Raw genomic sequence first — 19,279 nt, forward strand, 5'->3', positions numbered from 1 at the left:
TGATAACCACATAGAGCCATAGATATCATATGTAACATTTATTACATGGGGATAAATATTCCTTCATATTAAATAGACTTGTGTCACATCTTGGTACATTTGGTTTTAACAAAAAAATGCTACCTAAATAGATTAAACTTTACAATTTTCCTGGTAGGTGGAGGGTCAGCCAACAGGCAGTACAGTAGAGTACAGTAACAGCATAGTAGCTGACTGAGCCCTGTGAAGAGGAACCTATCCTAACTCTGGTCACTGCAGCCAGACCCTACCCTGTGTTGGCTTTTGCCTACAAGGCTCAATGATGCTTCAATGACTTTTGAAACCAGGGGGCTCGCCTCTAATCGTGGTTGACAGTATGTTTTTCTATTTTGCACTGTTCCAGGAGGAACTGCCGTGTGACGTTTTCCTAATTGAACATAATGAATGAGGTAAAGGGATTTCAGAGGCATGCGTCTGAATAGCTGTGATGTGTGTCTGAGCTTATAATGAGCTGACTTTTCTTCTTCTTTCTTCTTCACAGGTTAATCCTCACATAGCACACTATTACTGTGTTCATAAAGAGTTCACAGTTTTGAATTATTCTCAATTCTAGGGCTCTCGGACTCCACTTCAAGTCAGAATTACTGGTATTTGTTTGGATAAGCAAAGAATGTGTCCAACCAAATCCATATGAGTGTTGGCACTTGTGTGAATGTAAAAAGTTTTCATAGACCAGTCCCAGGCCATTCTGACTGGTATTTTTTTCTAAATTCTAATTAACATGCTTCATTGTGGGCTGATATGTGTAAATATTTGTCCACTTCTCTACATTCCTAACCAGAAATAACATTCAATATATCAATTAAGAGTTAATGGTTCATGGTATAAACCCTCTACTACAGATGTTTGTATACTTTTTGAGGCGATTGCCAGCAGTGAAATGATTGCAATTGTAACTATGGCAAGAAAGACTAGCTGCTCTCAGTATCCAGGGTATTCCTCTTGTTTAATGGGTTTGTATACAGCAAGTCCCATGGAACTCCATGGAAACCTGCAAACCTGCAAACAAAGTGCTGACCACATACATTAAACTGACACCATTGCTTTTTATATAAAGATGTCATTAAAGGGACCCTGCAAAGTGCCATTGTTTCCAGGCACTGATAAAGTATTCTTACTAACTGCATCGATATCAATAAATAGTGACCAACACATACAGAATGGAGGGAAAGAATGTAATCAACCACACCCTACTATAGAAAGATAAGTAGGAGACTATTTCTAACAATGGAAAAGGGAATGTGAACGTTATACATTTATAGAAACCCCCATATTTCTGAATGACCCTACTGTTTCTTACTGTTTAATTACTGTGGGATTAAACACATTTAGAGCTCCCCAAATCCTTTCCCCTTCCACATGGGTCAGGCACCTTAATCACAGTGGGCTTAGGGGCCCTGTGGCACTAAGGGCAGAGAGACCAGAGGCCCTGCAGAGAAAGGAGTGTGTCAGCACTTTGGGAGGGAGAGCTAATGGCGCTCTCTGGCCTCCAGCCTGCCGGCCACATACATGCCCCATGGCAGGGCCACTGGACATGGTGGCAGTCCCAGCTTAATGGGCAGAGAGCAGCTGAGAGAGTGATAGGAAATGGAGAAGGGGGAAGAGAGTGGAGTGGAGTGGAGTGAGAGGATGACCGTGAGTAAATCCTGAGGGGATTGGTCCTCATACCATGCTCACACAAGTCAGTTAATTACCAAACTCTACTGGTCCTCTCTGGTCCACACCAGCTCGAACTCATTAACCGCTGTTGGAAGAAAGGGACCAAGTGGCCAAGTGCCAGGAATGAGAGTGGTCCAACAAACTCTTTGGGCTTATTCATACAGCCTGACTGGCATCAAGTTTAGAAAGTTCTTCAGGTCTATAAGAGAGAAGCAGAAAAATAATGTACGTTTCTGCAAAGTGAAAATTTGCACCACTCTTTATAATCTACACATCAGTCAGGAGAATAACATTGGTCACTCTCACATTTTCAGACAAGTCCTAAGGTTGCTAAGCTGCTTATCAAGAGAAAATGGCCATTTGTATTGTCACTGAAGGCTGGCAATGGTTTCCCCTCCTATTACTGTGGTGAGGAAGCTGGCATGAATTCAGATTACTGTTGCAAAACTACACCGACCCAGCTACGACTGGGCCGTTCCATGAAAGGAGTACCTTCTGCAACCCTTTGATATTTTAAGTAGACATTTGTGCACCAATATTGTATTTTAAAAGCCTGTTATATTCAATGAAGTGTCGTTAATATAGACCACACGGAGAATTCAATTAATCAGATTTTTATATGAATAAATATTTGAATTATATATTATTATATTCATTACTGTATATGAATTCAGCATTTTGACATGTTCCTCCGTGCACTCTCTGTGACTTCCAGGAAGATTTTAAGTCGTTTAACCCCAAAATTTCAAAAGAAATTATTTGGATGTGTGACGTTCTGACCTTAGTTCCTCTGTTTTTGTCTTTGTTTTAGTATGGTCAGGGCGTGAGTTGGGGTGGGCAGTCTGTTTGTTTTTCTATGTTGGTTTTTGTGTTTGGCCTAGTATGGTTTTCAATCAGAGGCAGGTGTCGTTAGTTGTCTCTGATTGAGAATCATACTTAGGTAGCCTTTTTCAACCTGTGTTTCGTGGGTGTTTATTTCCTGTTTAGTGTTTTGTCATTCACCTTGGTTCGTTTATTGTTTATTGTTTTTGTTCAGTGTTCATTTTGCTTCATTAAATTATGGACACTTACCACGCTTCACCTTGGTCCTCCTCTCTATCTCTAGACGACATCCGTTTCCAGGATGATTTAAGATGAAATCTTCAACCCTTGTTATGGTCAACCATGTTACTTTATTTGGCAGAATGTTAAAATTAGGTGAAATTAAAAATAAAAAATTCACCAAGTTACACATCTCAAAAAAGACACCGAATTGGCGGAACGACCCTACAGCCTTTGTCATTTACAACACACACGACATTAATGGACACATCTATCTGAGAAAACCCTTTCTATGTCTTACCCCATTGAGTAGAATCCATTGTGTAGTTGAATAGCATGATTCACACCATTGAATACAGCCAAGATTTTGGCATTTAAAATGAGCACAAACATGTTCCCTAAAAAATGCCAAAATCTTTTCAGGTAGATCCATTTCCAATGGTACTTTGACCCCTGAGGAAAAAAACTGTCCCATTTTACAGGACCAATTTGAGAGCTTTTTAAGGTGTTACATAAATCATCAACCTAATCAGAGAGAACACCATGCCAAATAATTCAAATAAAGTTCACTGTCAATCATCACGCACCAGGAATAATTGTAGCAGGTTAGGAGAACTTACCCAGCAGTTTAGGATAATTAATGTAGCAGGTTAGGAGACTGAGGTTAAGGTTAGGAGAAGGATTAGGGTTAGCTCTCCTAAACTGCAATGAAAATCACTTTGTATCAAAATGGTGTGAAAAGAGTGGAACACACCTGCACAGTTGATGCATGCATAATTCACAAGTCAATTCTGCCACACCTCTACACTCTTAGAAAAAGGGTTCCAAAGGGGTTCTGCGGTTGTCCCCATAGGAGAACGCTTTTTGGTTCCAGGTAGAACTATTTTGGGTTCCAGGTAGAGTATATGTGTCAGTCTAAACCTGCTTCACAGGAATGTTGTCTTTAGTAATGATTATGGTTAGATCATAATCATAATAGTTCATTTGGGGTGGCAGGGTAGCCTGGTGGTTAGAGCGTTGGAGTAGTAACCAAAAGGTTGCAAGTTCATATCCCGAGCTGACAAGGTACAAATCTGTCGTTCTGCCCCTGAACAGGCAGTTAACCCACTGTTCCTAGGCCGTCATTAAGAATTTGTTCTTAACTGACTTGCCTAGTTAAATAAAGGAAAAAATAAGGTGTGAAAGGTTTTGAATGTTACACTAGGAACAACTTTACATTATATTGGAGTGGTGTGTTTTATGCTATTACTAGCCTTCGGTATTTTAGTTAGTACTACTGTAGTGTTTTTTATTGTGTAGTACAACATAACAAATATGTGTACAGCTTTTATAGTAGTTATTCTGTAATAACTATGTTTCACGGAATCATGGCTGAATGACGACATGGATATTCAGCTAGCGGGATATTTGCTGCACCGGCAAGATAGAACAGCACGAGGGGGCTGGTCTATGCATATTTGTAAACAACAGCTGGTGCACGAACTTGCAAACTATTACAGACTACAAAGGGAAACACAGCCGCGAGCTGCCCAGTGACACGAGCCTACCAGACTAGCTAAATCACTTCTATGTTCGCTTCGAGGCAAGCAACACTGAGGCATGCATGAGAGCATCAGATCTTTCGGACGACTGTGTGATCACGCTTTCCGTAGCCGACGTGAGAAGACCTTTAAACAGGTCAACATACAAGGCTGCGGGGCCAGACAGATTACCAGGACGAGTCCCCCGGGCATGTGCTGACCAACTGGCAGGTGTCTTCACTGACATCTTCACTGACATTTCCCTGATTGAGTCTGTAATACCAACATGTTTCAAGCAGACCACCATAGTCCATGTGCCCAACAACCCAAAGGCAAACTGCCTACATGACTACAGACCCGTAGCACTCACGTCCGTAGCCATGAAGTGCTTTGAAAGGTTGGTAATGGCTCACATCAACACCTTTATGCCAGAAACCCTAGACCCATTCCAATTTGCATACCGCCCAAACAGATCCACAGATGATACAATCTCTATTGCACTCCACACTGCCCTTTCCCACCTGGACAAAAGGAACACTTATGTGAGAATGCTATTCATTGATTACAGCTTAGCGTTTAACACCATAGTACCCTCAAAGCTCATCACCAAGCTAAGGATCCTGGGACTAAACACTTCCCTCTGCAACTGGATCCTGGACTTCCTGACGGGCCGCCCCCAGGTGGTGAGGGTAGGAAGCAACACATCTGCCATGCTGATCCTCAACACTGGAGCTCCCCAGGGGTGCGTGCTCAGTCCCCTCCTGTACTCCCTGTTCACCCACGACTGCATGGCCAGGCACGACTCCAACACCATCCTTAAGTTTGCAGACGACACAACAATGGTAGGCCTGATCACCGACAACGAAGAGACAGCCTATAGGAAGGAGGTCAGAGACCTGGCCGGGTGGTACCAGAATAACAACCTATCCCTCAAAGTAACCAAGACTAAGGAGATAATTGTGGACTACAGGAAAAGGAGGACAGAGCACGCCCCCATTCTCATCGACGGGGCTGTAGTGGAGCAGGTTTAGAGCTTCAAGTTCCTTTGTGTCCACATCAACAACAATCTAGAATGGTCCAAACACACCAAGACAGTCGTGAAGAAGGCACGACAAAGCCTATTCCCCCTCAGGAAACTAAAAAGATTTGGCATGGGTCCTGAGATCCTCAAAAGGTTCTACAGCTGCAACATCGAGAGCATCCTGGTTGCATCACTGCCTGGTGCGGAAATTGCTCGGCCTCTGACCGCAAGGCACTATAGAGGGTAGTGTGTACGGCCCAGTACATCACTGGGGCTAAGCTGCCTGCCATGCAGGACTTCTACACCAGGCGGTGTCGGAGGAAGGCCCTAAAAATTGTCAAAGACCCCAGCCACCCCAGTCATAGACTGTTCTCTCTACTACCGCATGGCAAGCGATACCAGAGTGTCAAGTCTAGGACAAAAAGACTCAAAAGTTTTTACCCCCATGCCATAAGACTCCTGAACAGGTAATCAAATGGCTACCTGGACTACTTTCATTGTGTGCCACCTCCAACCCCTCTTTTTACGCTGCTGCTACTCTCTGTTTATCATATATGCATAGTCACATTAACTATACATTCATGTACACACTACCTCAATGGGCCACCAACCAGTGCTCCCGTACATTGGCTAACCGGGCTATCTGCATTGTGTCCCGCCACCCACTACCAGCCAACCCCTCTTTCACGCTACTTCTACTCTCTGTTCATCATATATGCATAGTCACTTTAACCATATCTACACGTACATACTACCTCAATCAGCCTGACTAACCGGTATCTGTATGTAGCCTCACTACTGTATATAGCTTGTCTTTTAACTGTTGTTTTATTTCTTTACTTACCTATTGTTCACCTAATACCTTTTTTGCACATTTGGTTAGAGCCTGTAAGTAAGCAATTCACTGTAAGGTTGTACCTGTTGTATTCGGCGCACGTGACAAATAAACTTTTATTTGATTGGATGTCATTAGATTAGTGTGAATGGAAGTTCAGTTGTAAATTGTAATAGTTCAGTAAATATTTTAGTATGATAGTCCTGCATTCTTGGATCCTCTTTCACTGCTTTATAAGGTCATTTAAACAGTCCGATCTGACATGATGAATTAATGCAAACAGAAATTAGGTTGGGCCCATGGCAGTATGCCAAATCCACACATCCAAAGAAATAATCCTCCAAATACAGTAGTGCTTCTACAGGAAGGCTAATGGTCTGACTTTGGCCATGTGTAAGCCAAAGACTCTTTCAATGATGTGTAAAAATAAATAAATAATCCTAATTAAAGACACGTTGTGGTATGCTTGCTCAATGTCTTCTGTAATACCCTCAAACATGACAAAACTTTACGAATCTGTAATGCTGTAAAGCAAAGTTGGGACTCGGGGTCATTTCTCCAAGGCATTTCAGGGTGTCAGTTCAGTGGTCAATTGATCTTCCTGATATCAATTGGCATAGCTAAGCTGACACAAAGTATAGGCAGCGTTGAGGGACATATTTAAACACACATGCATTGTTTGGATATTTGCTTATTCCAAAGTCTGTCTTGACAAATAAGGCCTTTGTTGACACACAAAGTAGTAGAGGTTTGCATAATATGCATCTACCTTGTTCCACATGTTTATTACATTATCCGGCAAGTTGTTACATTGACCAGTTTTATGACATTAGAAATGTAAAAGTTATTACCATTGTTACATACCTGCTTAGTGTTTCACAATTTTGTTCATGGTTCATATCAGAACAGTGGAAGGAAATCATGTTAACAACTGCCATAAAAGAAGGAGAGTGAATTTGTTATCTGGGAGTTTACTGTAAATACTGTACAGTGGTGAGGAGAATACGAGTCATGGGCTCAGGTGTGAAGCAAGCTTACGTAAAAATATCACGTTGTTTCGTGTTGTTCAGCAACCAATCTACACCTCTGATCCTGACAGAGTACCATGAGGAAGACATGGCATTTCCTGTCTCAAATGAGAGAGCGGTGACAAGGAACAGGATCAGGTCTCTTACTTTATAATTCATTGCTTTGGCACTAAAACACTTTTTCATGGTGCTTTATGGCGCACAAGCTCTCCTTGATCTATTCTCATGGACTGCACTGCATTATTACAAAAATACAGTCATACTTTTTTGTAGGTCAGATTCACTATCAGGCCTAATATACTGTAGGACTTAGATGTTAGTAGTCACGAAAACCATGTGATGTCCATTACCTGCCAATGAGAAATGGCAATTCCTTCAGTACAGTTCCACTTAAAGCTGGCTTTGTAATACCATCTTAACAAAGGGATGTCTTCGAAGCCCAGTTTCATCCTATAGAGGGAAAACAATTGAATAATCCTTCATCATTCTAAGATAACTCAAACATACAACCATTGAGCAAATAATTGGGAAGATGACGTTTCAATGCTGTTCAGCATTAGCTGCAAGATGGCTGGGAAAGGATTCTTGGAAGTTGGCCACAGTTTTAAGCAGTTCAGAAGGCCAACAATCTCCATGGGTCCAGATTAACATGCCATGGCTTTAGCCTTAATAACAGAGGTCCAATTGTATGTTGCTGCTGGGAAGAGCATGGACTTAAGGCCAGCAAAACCATTTGAGAGGTGTGTTTTAATTTGTATGAAGCTGTGAAAACATCAAAACATTGTCAGCTGAGGCAGTGGTCACTGGGCAAAGGTTGAATAATCATTGATTACATTGACGAACACTGTACTAACCTATTTGAGCCATCTTCTACAACAATAGGCCTAACACTGATTTTGTAAAGCTCTCTCTGATGAAGTACAACTTCTGTTTTATCCTTGTCTGGGATGGTCTTGAATACTGTTGCAATGCCCAGATTGTAGGATGGGCTTCCAAACAGGAGTGGTCCAGTCTGGTTATCAGAAACACCTGTGACACATTCCTTGCTGAGAAAGGTTAGTGACTCACTACAGCAGTCTGCATAATGAGGGGAGGCTCTTCTGTCTAGAGGACATCATCGTTATCTTTGTCATTCACCAAAAATCTGCTCAGCACAAGAACCACAACTGCTGTCCTGCATAGGAGGTTGTGAATAGGGATGTGACAAATGTACACTTTTTCTTGACGTTTAAACTGACATTTATTGTTATTGTTTTTCATTAAAACGATAAGAGAAAAAAAAAACATAAAACACCACGTCAATTTACAATGCAGAATAATGTCCTTATTACTTATGTATGACCGCTAGGGCCAGGCAATTAATTTATATCTACAGCAACTCTTTTACAGACATAGAACGCAGCTAAAATGATAAAATCTCTAAGTTAAAATTCCACTAAGGCATGAGCACCAGCCTCTGCCATATGGACACATTGATACCATCGGCGGCTAAAGAAGTGAGCGCATATAACTCAGAGATAACCTATGTGTGTACATCAAATCAATTGCATGTGCTCTATTACTCTGAATTTGTGCTACTTACTCACTATTTTTTGTAAGGGGGCCACTTTTGGTTGAGACAATCATTCAGAGGGTTGCACACATCTTTAATTTGTTATACTTTTTCTTCCAATATTACCAATTATCAATTGAGAACAAACTCAGAGTAATAGAGCACATGCAATTGATTTGATGTACAGCACATCACAAATATATACATACTGTACACACATCAAATAGGCAACATCACATGTATAAGACCCATATTAAGGGTTACCTTAGTAGTTGTATGAGCAAAAATGTCCCTTCTGCTCCTTGACTGAATGTATAGTCTGTTGTTGCTATCCTTGTGAGGCAATCCAGGTGTGCATTGGTCAGTCTGTTTCTATGTTTTTGTTTCACAATGTTTGAAAAGGTTGCTTCACATGAATAAGTGCTGACAACAAAATTGTCACCTTTTGCACACACTGCTTCAGAAGTGGATACTCTATGTCTGACACAAGGCTCCAGAAATGGGTAACACCTGATCTTAGTTCACCTTGCAATGTGTCATCTGCCTGCAGCTCCACTATTTCACTCTATTCCAGCACGGTCAGGACAGAGGGCTGTGATGACTGGGGTCAGAGATGACACTGGATGACACATGAAAGGGGTTCTCAATGAAGATGAAAAACTCCTTGTACTCCATGATATCCTTGAATATTGACTCAAACTCCAACTTCAACTCTTTCAACACATGCACAAATGCACCATAGCTAAAATGTTGCAGTATGTCTGGGTTGGATGTGGTGACCGCTCTGAATTTTGGTAAATGAACAAACTGTCTGTCAGGTATGAACAGTGTGGTGATTTTATTTTGAAATGCTTTGACCACACGCAGAATTTTCCCCGGACTTTTAGCTTTCCCTTGGAGCTGGAGATTCATCGTGTTCACGTGGCAGGTGATGCCAGTTAAAAAAAACACTGTTGATCACCCAGCTCTGGCTCCTCGCTCCCCTTGCTTGCAAAAAATTCACGGTTTTGAAGGAGGACAGAAATCTTTCCAAAACTTTGCAACGAGACAGCCATCTCATGTCATTGTAAAATACCAAGTCGCCGTATTCTGTCCGGTATTCCGGTGATTCAGTGCCCTTGCAATAATAATGTTCACCACGCGCACACCTTGCTGCATCATATTCTGTAAATCACAGTCTTTGAGTTTAGCCACAAATGCTTCCTAATGAATGCTACAATGAAACGTAACAAATTCGGGAATATCCTCTCTCTTTCTCATCAGGCCTATGAGTCCTGTCTCCTTCCCTCGCATGTTTGGGGCGCCGTCAGTGCACATAGATGCCAGATTTGACCAGTCAATATTATTATCAGCAAAAAAAAATACAAGGGCTTTCAGAATATCCTCTGAAAAACACGGCGCCACGGATGTCAGTAATCAGTTGTTTACCGATGTCCTCGCCAATGTATTGTATGCCTCCTGTTATGGTCGAGTCTGAGAGTTGCAGTCTCTTAATTTGCTTTAAAACAGCTTCCTTGTTTGTGAAATCAGCATTCAATCATTTGACTGAGGTCAAAAAACATGCGTTTGACAATCTCCATATATGTGAAGGCCTTCTTGTTTCTCTGCAACAAGTGCTAGATCTGTTTCTCATTTTTTGTTGCCCTTTGAACTTTCCTTTGATTTGCTCTATGTTGTTGTTTCTGAAGTTGCTTTGTGACGGATGTTTTTGTCAAAGTGGGCATGATGTTACTGGAGATGTCGCTCTAAATGTGCTCATTTAACAATTGACTGCCATCTGGCAAATAAGACAAAGTGAGCTAGTCCCATCATGCAGTACAAAAAAATAATTGTCCATTTCTCACCGTAGCTACGTTAGCTAGTGGCATTTCCCCGCGGCCATCTTCCTGATTTTCCTGGTTCTCGTTGGTTGTTCGTTCATAGCTGTCACGTTGTTCTCCAGCTCCAGCACTCATTGTCAACAGATTTACGTTTCTTTTTTTACAGTAAATCGATCCATGTCGACCAGACTGCAAAATTAGCTAGTGGCAAATAGATATGTGTAGGTCGCTGTAGCTGAGCAGTTGCGTTCGATTTCGGCTAACATTCTATTTCGGCCTTTCTGTTCAACAGCTGCGCTATACTGCCATATATCTGCTGTCCATTGAACAGTATATATATTCAATGAAGTGATGCAGGCCTGCATTAAACACATTGAATTTAAATTGTATCATTGTTATGTATTATGAATGGAAAATAGGAAAATCACTGCGAGCTGCAAATTAAGGGCCCGTAGCAGTGGCGGTTCTAGCTTGTATGGCACCGTGTGCCCCCCTTCAACGGCCCTTCACCAACAAAAAAAACACCATTCTCAACTAACAGTAATTTTTATTCAGACATTTGGAACAACACAAATAAATAATCATAACATTTAAAACTATATAAATATATACCAAAATAAGACTATATTAAAAAGAAGTAACAAAGACTAATATAAACAAATTTGTGTTGATTTGGCACTCAAGCATCAATACATTACCCATCCCTCAACACTGTCAACCAAGAGTCAAGACTAAACCAATTCACCTTGGTGGTGTGCAGACTGGTTTTATATTATTCTTAACGATTTCGCACAAACCAGAAAAAAATGCAACAATATGTCAGTGAAACTATATATTTACAGTATTATGAATTAATTGTGGTTTATTTGGTAGCATTTAGTAGTGTGACTGATTGTACTAATTGCATTAGTACCGTACAAAGTTAAAGGTGCGCTATTTGATAGATTCCCCGCTCCCCCTACCTCGGGCTTCCAGTGGGGAGACCTGAGGTCAACCTCCGTCCGCCCCCCTCCCCATCTCGTACTTCTGAGTGGGAGACCTTCCCAGACAGTAGCCTGCCTAGCTCACAAACTAGAATCAGGGTGCCCACTCCGTCAATTAACTCCGTTAATTGACCCACAGTCCCACACGGTGACATGATATCATTGACATGACGTGCAAATGAGCGATAGAAAACCGATCGTGCAAATGTCACCATTCCAAAAAATGTTGGTGCGGGCAACCCGTGTCGCCACCGGCAAGATGCCGCCCCGGACAGCTGCCCATGTCGCCTATACCTAAATCCGCCACTGGCTCGCAGGCCGCATGCAGCCAGAGGGCTGTGCAATGATTACCACTGCTATAGGCCAATGCAACAGTAGGCCTATAACTTCCATCATCAACTAAGTAAAATACATAGGCCTAATGTCGACAAATAAAAGCAGTAGAAAAAATCCTGATGAAAATTCTGTTTCTTTCAATCACATTAATCTCTCTACTCCACATGTCTGCCTCCCTGTCTTGAGTTGAGCTATTGCTAGTGAAGTGCAACATTGTATTAAATCATCAGCTGGATCCGGGAAAGCTGTCACTAGCGAACTTGCAACAGTGTACCCTGCGCCAGTGAGCTAGGGACAGACAGTTGTTTTTTTTCAATGACATTTCCACTGGATATCTCATGATAGTTTACACTTTCACTCTGAGGTTTGGCGTTTATAGAATAAGCCTACTGAGGAACTATTGTTTGCAATGGATGATTAAAAAAAACAGACTTCGTTTACAATGTGTGAGGTGAGGAAAAAATGTCTGACAAACTCAGATTATTAGTGGTGGACATGGTGAGTTATGACAATCAGAAATCACACTGCCAAATGGGCACATTCCTACATTTGCATGCAGCAGACCTGGTAGGGCTACGTCTATGCATGCTCAGGCGTGCGCGCTCCCTTTACATTATCAGGGCATAGAAACCAGACACATACTCATTTCTCAAGGAGCACTCCAATCAAAATACAATACAAATATTGACAAAACACATAATGTTTCTGAAATAAACCAAAACCAGAGATCTGTATATAATGACGAGATGCCCGCCCTAACAATGTGAATCGTTGTTTCAAAGGCGGAAACTGTTACGAATTTTGTAGTGTCAATTTGTTGTCTTCTGTATTTACACGGTCAAATAAATTATCAATATTTCAATATTTAATTTGGAAAGGCACAGAGGTACGGATCCTGCCCACCCAGAACGCCGGCCCTGGGTCTGTACCTTTTCAGACAGTAGAATTCTTCTCCTGTGTAAAATGTTTGTATTTTTTACCTGACAACAATAAACATTGCTATGTTATGGTAGCTACAGTTGAAGTCGGAAGTTTACACCTTAGCCAAATACAATTAAACTCAGTTTAACAATTCCTGACATTTAATTTTAGTAAAAAAAAATGTAAAAATTCCCTGTCTTTGGTTAGGATCACCACTTAATTTTAAGAATGTGAAATGTCAGAATAATAATATATATAATTATTTATTTCATCACATTCCCAGTGGGTCAGAAGTTTACATACAGTCAATTAGTATTTGGTAGCATTTCCTTTAAATTGTCTAACTTGGGTCAAATGTTTCGGGTAGCCTTCCACAAGCTTCCCACAATAAGTCTTGACAGAGCTGGTGTAACTGAGTCAGGTTTGTAGGCCTCCTTGCTAGCACACGCTTTTTCAGGTCTGCCCACAAATGTTCTATAGGGTTGACGTCAGGGCTTGGTGATGGCCACTCCAATACCTTGACTTTGTTGTCTTTCAGCCATTTTGCCACAACTTTCGAAGTGTGCTTGGGGTCATTGTCCGTTTGGAAGACCCATTTGAGACCAAGCTTTAACTTCCTGACTGATGTTTTGAGACGTTGCTTCAACATATCCACATAATTGTCCTTCCTCATGATGCCATCTATTTTGTGAAGCGCACCAGTCCTTCCTGCAGCAAAGCACACCCACAACATGATGCTGCCATCCCCGTGCTTCACGGTTGGGATGGTGTTCTTTGGCTTGCAAGCCTCCCTCTTTTTCCTCCAAACATAATGATGGTCCATTATTGTTTCATTAGACCAGAGGACATTTCTCAAACAAGTACAATAGCCCCAAAACATCACTGCTCTAGAGGAGATCTGCATGGAGGAATGGGCCAAAATACCAGCAACAGTGTGTGAAAACCTTGTGAAGACTTACAGAAAACGTCTGACCTCTGTCATTGCCAACAAAAGGTATATAACAAAGTTGAGATAAACTTTTGTTACTGACCAAATACTTATTTTCCACCATAATTTACAAATAAATTCATTAAAAATCCTACAATATGATTTTCTGGATCTTTTTAAGTGGGAGAACTTGCACAATTGGTGGCTGACTAAATACTTTTCTGCCCCACTGTATGTACATATACAGTAAGTGTCTAAAATCCGCTGTCCGATTTACAGTAGTTATTACAGCGAAAACATGCCATGCGATTGTTTGAGGACGGCGCCAAACATAAAAATATTTTTCCACCTGCACAGGTTTCATACATTCACATATAACGATAAACTATTCACTTACGTTTTGAAAATCTTCCTCTGATTTGTCATCCAAAGGGTCCCAGCTATAACATATAGTGTGTCGTTGTGTTAGATAAAATCCTTCTTTATATCCCAAAAATTCTGTTTAGTTGGCGCTATCAATTTGAGTAATCCACTCGTTCAACTTGCAGAGAAAGGAATCTGAAAATCTACCCCTAAACTTTGTTTCAACAAGTCAAAATACGTATTACTCCTCAGATACCCAAAAATGTAATCAAACTATAACATATCTTTCGGAAAGAAGTATGTTCAATAGGAAACCGATTTTAGCAGGTGAGTAATGTTTCATGGCGTGTGCAAACACGAATTTACAAGACTGTGTCCCGCAAACTGAAACTGTTATTTCTTATTAATTTTTGAAGTTACAAGCCTCAAACCTTGAACATAGACTGCTGACACCCTGTGGAAGCCATAGGAATAACATCCAGGGAATTTTCTTATTTTAAATATGACCTTTCTCTTGCCTTTCTAAGAGGATGGTGTTTTTTTTCCAATGGTACCTATTATTTGCATATCCTGGCTTCAGGGCCTGAGCTACAGGTAGTTTACTTTGGGCATGTCTTTCAGGTAGGAAGTGGATTTAAAAGGGTCCTAGGTCTAAATTAAATGATAATGGAGAAGAGAAGCCGGTGTTTTGAGGACATATTTGCATGGGTGTTATTAGGCCCGAGACAAAGTCGAGGCAAACCGTTTTGCTTTCAATATCATTATTTTATGTACAATTAATTTGCTCTCGCATTTCAAAATTATTTGCTTGCAATATTTTGTTATGCTATCAATAATTTTGGGTTTATGTTTTGCTTTCAATATATTTTGTTTGCCATACTAAGAATTTTGTTCTTGAGTTCAGAAGTGTTGCTTGATATTATTGGCACAAAGGTAACCATATAATAACACTATTACTCTATTAAAGGTGTTTAAAGCGGCAATCCTTAATTGAAACACAAAGTGATCTCCCGCCACAGTTTCAGTAAAAATCTGAGGGATGAAACTGGGGAAAAGCAACCACTCTAAAATCCATAGACTACGCTATGGATGCAAGGACTGACCATCCATGATATCAAAATGATAGTTTTAACAATGTTTTTAGGCTATAGTGTGGTTGTTAACATTTACTTAATTTACAAACATTGGAGTAAAACAAGCTTTTATTTTGGGCTCTGATGGGGTACGACAGTTGAACTAAGCTCATGGAAATTGATACGTTATATTTCTCACGAATCAATGGGTACATATTATTAATTTATACGTTCAAAAATGGATGTACTGTAACAACTAAGAAGTGCCCCTTCAACAGGCACTGACCTTCATACAGCAGAACTATGTCGCCATTTGAACGTGATCCATTAACCTGCCCCCCCCCCCCCCCCAAATGACTCTGTCCACTGTTCAGCGAATGTCCCACAATATCTCTCCCTTGTCCCGCAGTTTTTTTGTGATGTGATTGTTTTTTATATGTGCACTTGCAATTCCACATGTGAAAAACAGTCACATGTAAAAAAAAATAATATGAAAGTGTGGAATTGCAAGTTGTGGAAGTTTTTCACATATGAAACAGCAAATGTGATTTTCACATGTGAATGTACAGTGAGGGAAAAAATTATTTGATCCCCTGCTGATTTTGTACGTTTGCCCACTGACAAAGAAATGATCAGTCTTTAATTTTAATGGTAGGTTTATTTGATCAGTGAGAGACAGAATAACAACAAAAAAATCCAGAAAAAACGCATGTCAAACATGTTATCAATGTTATCAAGGCCAGTGGCCTTGGCCTACCAAACATTGCATTACTGAGCCAAAGAAGCCCATTCATCTATGGACTAGGCCTGTTACTCTTCCATTGGTGACATAAAACAATATCTAATAGAAGGTCTATATGCCCCAGGACTACCTGACATGATGACTCCTTGCTGTCACCAGTCCACCTGGCCGTGCTGCTGCTCCAGTTTCTTTCAACTGTTCTGCCTTATTATTATTCGACCATGCTGGTCATTTATGAACATTTGAACATCTTGGCCATGTTCTGTTATAATCTCCACCCGGCACAGCCAGAAGAGGACTGGCCATCCCACATATGCTCTCTCTAATTCTCTCTTTCTTTCTCTCTCTCGGAGGACCTGAGCCCTAGGACCATGCCCCAGGAATACCTGACATGATGACTCCTTGCTGTCCCCAGTCCACCTGACTGTGCTGCTGCTCCAGTTTCAACTGTTCTGCCTTATTATTATTCAACCATGCTGGTCATTTATGAACATTTGAACATCTTGACCATGTTCTGTTATAATCTCCACCCGGCACAGCCAGAAGAGGACTGGCCACCCCACATAGCCTGGTTCCTCTCTAGGTTTCTTCCTAGGTTTTGGCCTTTCTAGGGAGTTTTTCCTAGCCACCGTGCTTCTACACCTGCATTGCTTGCTGTTTGGGGTTTTAGGCTGGGTTTCTGTACAGCACTTTGAGATATCAGCTGATGTACGAAGGGCTATATAAATACATTTGATTTGATTTGATTTGATTTTAGTCTTCTAAAAGGGTCCTGTGTCTCCTACTACAGTCTCACGCTCTTGGGTTTCTCTACTTTCACTTGCAGCAAACTTCCAAGTATTATTCTGAGAAAAGGACATCCACGGGTTAAAATCAGAATACGCAGCCACAGAGAATTAATGAGTTAAAGTTCCCCACAGAAACAGGGTTAACGGACGCTGGTCTTGTGGCAGACAGTCACCCAGGCAGTGGGAGGAAATAAAGGCATCACTGACGTAGAGCATTGTGGCTACATAATGAAAGAAGGCATTTGAAGTGTATCTCAGATAGGCCCAAGCCCAAGCTTCTGCATGTCTCCAGAGAGCGTCTGCCTGCTCCGTTGGAGGAAAAGCCCCAGCAAAGATGCAAGGCACGCTTATTGTTCTTTGTCTTTCATGGATCAATCTTGTAAGATGCTTTCTATTGTCGCATTTCCGCTGATACAAATCCTTGAAATTCGTCATCCCGGTATGAATCAAAACCAGCTCTCAGTAGCCCTCCTCCTACTCCCTTAGGAAAACAATGAGTATAGCAGAAAGATACGCCCATCTGCATGTGTTCCACTTCAATTGAAAACATAAAAATATTCCATTCCAGTCAATGAATAAAGGTGATGTTACAATAAGTGTAGATGGACATGGACTAGACATGGAAAGAGAAGGCAGATACTTGAAGGTTCTGGACATTGGAGAATGTGTGGCCTTCATTTTTGACAGCCACACATTGTGTGACTGCTGCTTCAGATAACTGACAGGTTCATTCTTATCAACTGCTCATGTGCACATGGCCTTGTTTAAAATTAGAGCATGGGGATGGATGACTATGACTCACCTTCCAGGACTTTCCTTGGATTAGGTCCAAAATGTGGTTGGAGTTTTTTTAATGTGAAGTTTAACCACATTCTAAGCCTCGTCGTTTTTAAGACAATAGTGATGGAATAGGGTTCTGCTTAATCGGAGCATTGGGCAATGACGAGAGGGCCATTTAAAGAACACTCAATGAGAACATCTCTGACAAGAGCAACTATTGAGCAATGCATTATTGAGACAACGAGGCTGGTGAATGAGGCTCAGGAGTATATGCATGAGCCCATGTGTAAGAAGTGACGCTGGAGAGGAGAAGCAGGTACAGGGAGTCAAACATTTAATAGGGAACAGACGTGGAACAAGACAGGAACAGCGTCAGAACACAGGTAACACAGACATATGACAATGAATCCCGAAGCAGGGAACAGAGCCTGGGAACAGACAGATATAGGGAAGGTAATGACACAAGTAATTGAGTCCAATGATCGCTGATGCGCGTGAAGGGGGAAGGCAGGTGTGCGCACTGATGGTGGCTTGAGTGCGTAATGCTGGGGATCCTGGTGCTCGGAGGATCCCCAGCATGACCTTTTCTTCATCTGTAAATTTGCCCTGCAGCTTTGTGTTCAGAGGTAAAGCAAAGCTATAAACTCCAAAAACCTATGGAAGAGGTGGGGGGACAACTAAGCTATGAGTCAGGTCATGAGTTTACACATTCTTACTGCAGGTAACATGTTGAATATTTAAATAGGAACCTAACCTGGGCAAATAATGTTATCACTGTGAGTAATTGTAATGTGTTACCATAATCTCACCATGTTATTATAATGTATCCCATTCTGTAATTTGCTTCCGTTTCAGAGGACAATGTGACCGTCTCATGCCTGGCATCCTTGGTTTTTGATTTAGTGCACAATACAGGACCTTTCATAGTATCCACCCCCTCTTTGTTTAAAGCCATGTCTGTTATTGTTTTTAATAGATTTCAAAGGAAATTCTTAAAAGACAAAAAAAAAAAAAAAGATTTCCTAAATCTGTCAGTCTTTCCCAGTCTCCCTTCCTTTTCCCATTCCGCTCTCTTGGCTATTTTCTTTCTATTTAAATGACAGGACGCTTCCCCGCCATCTCTAACAAAAGATTGGCACATTGTGTGTGTTGTAATGAAGTGACTACACCTTTTCCCTCCTCCCCTCATCCTGTATCTGAGTGCTGCGGACCATGAGGCTCAGAGGATCAGAGAGGAAACACACTTTGACGTCTCAATGCTTCTTTACATGGTCAACTGTACTCTAACATGACCTGAACACTAGCATACTCAATGCAGAACTTTTCAGGTCAGAAATTGTTGCTAGCCTCATGTCAATTAGACACGACCCAGTCTCTTCACACAACCGCTGTGGAGCTCCATGAATCTGGAAAGCGAGACTACTAGACATTACTTGGTCTGTTTGATTCAAGATTAGTGATTTTTTTTTATGTATTCATTTTACATAGTAAATTGACTAAGAACATATTAACACATTATCTGCCAGGTCAACCAGTAATTGGTAAGACTATGCAAATAAATTAAACAGCAACAAGCAACAATCAGGTGTTCTAGCACTGCATTATAACTCCTGAACGTGTATAACACTTTTTGACAATCTTTGATGATCTGTTAATTGCTCAGCCTTGACATTCCTACACCATTCCTTGGTAAATAAGCTTATGATTTTGCATCACAAGGTTAGGGTGTGATGAAAATAGAAAATAACTAGGCTATTTTTAGTGTCACCAGTGGAACTAGTTTTGAGTGACAATTTTTTATTTCACAAATCAAAACTTAGATTGTTACCTAAAACCCTCACAAACTTTTA

The sequence above is a fragment of the Oncorhynchus clarkii genome, chromosome 7, assembly GCF_045791955.1.
Source record: "Oncorhynchus clarkii lewisi isolate Uvic-CL-2024 chromosome 7, UVic_Ocla_1.0, whole genome shotgun sequence".
In the NCBI taxonomy this organism is placed as follows: domain Eukaryota; kingdom Metazoa; phylum Chordata; class Actinopteri; order Salmoniformes; family Salmonidae; genus Oncorhynchus; species Oncorhynchus clarkii.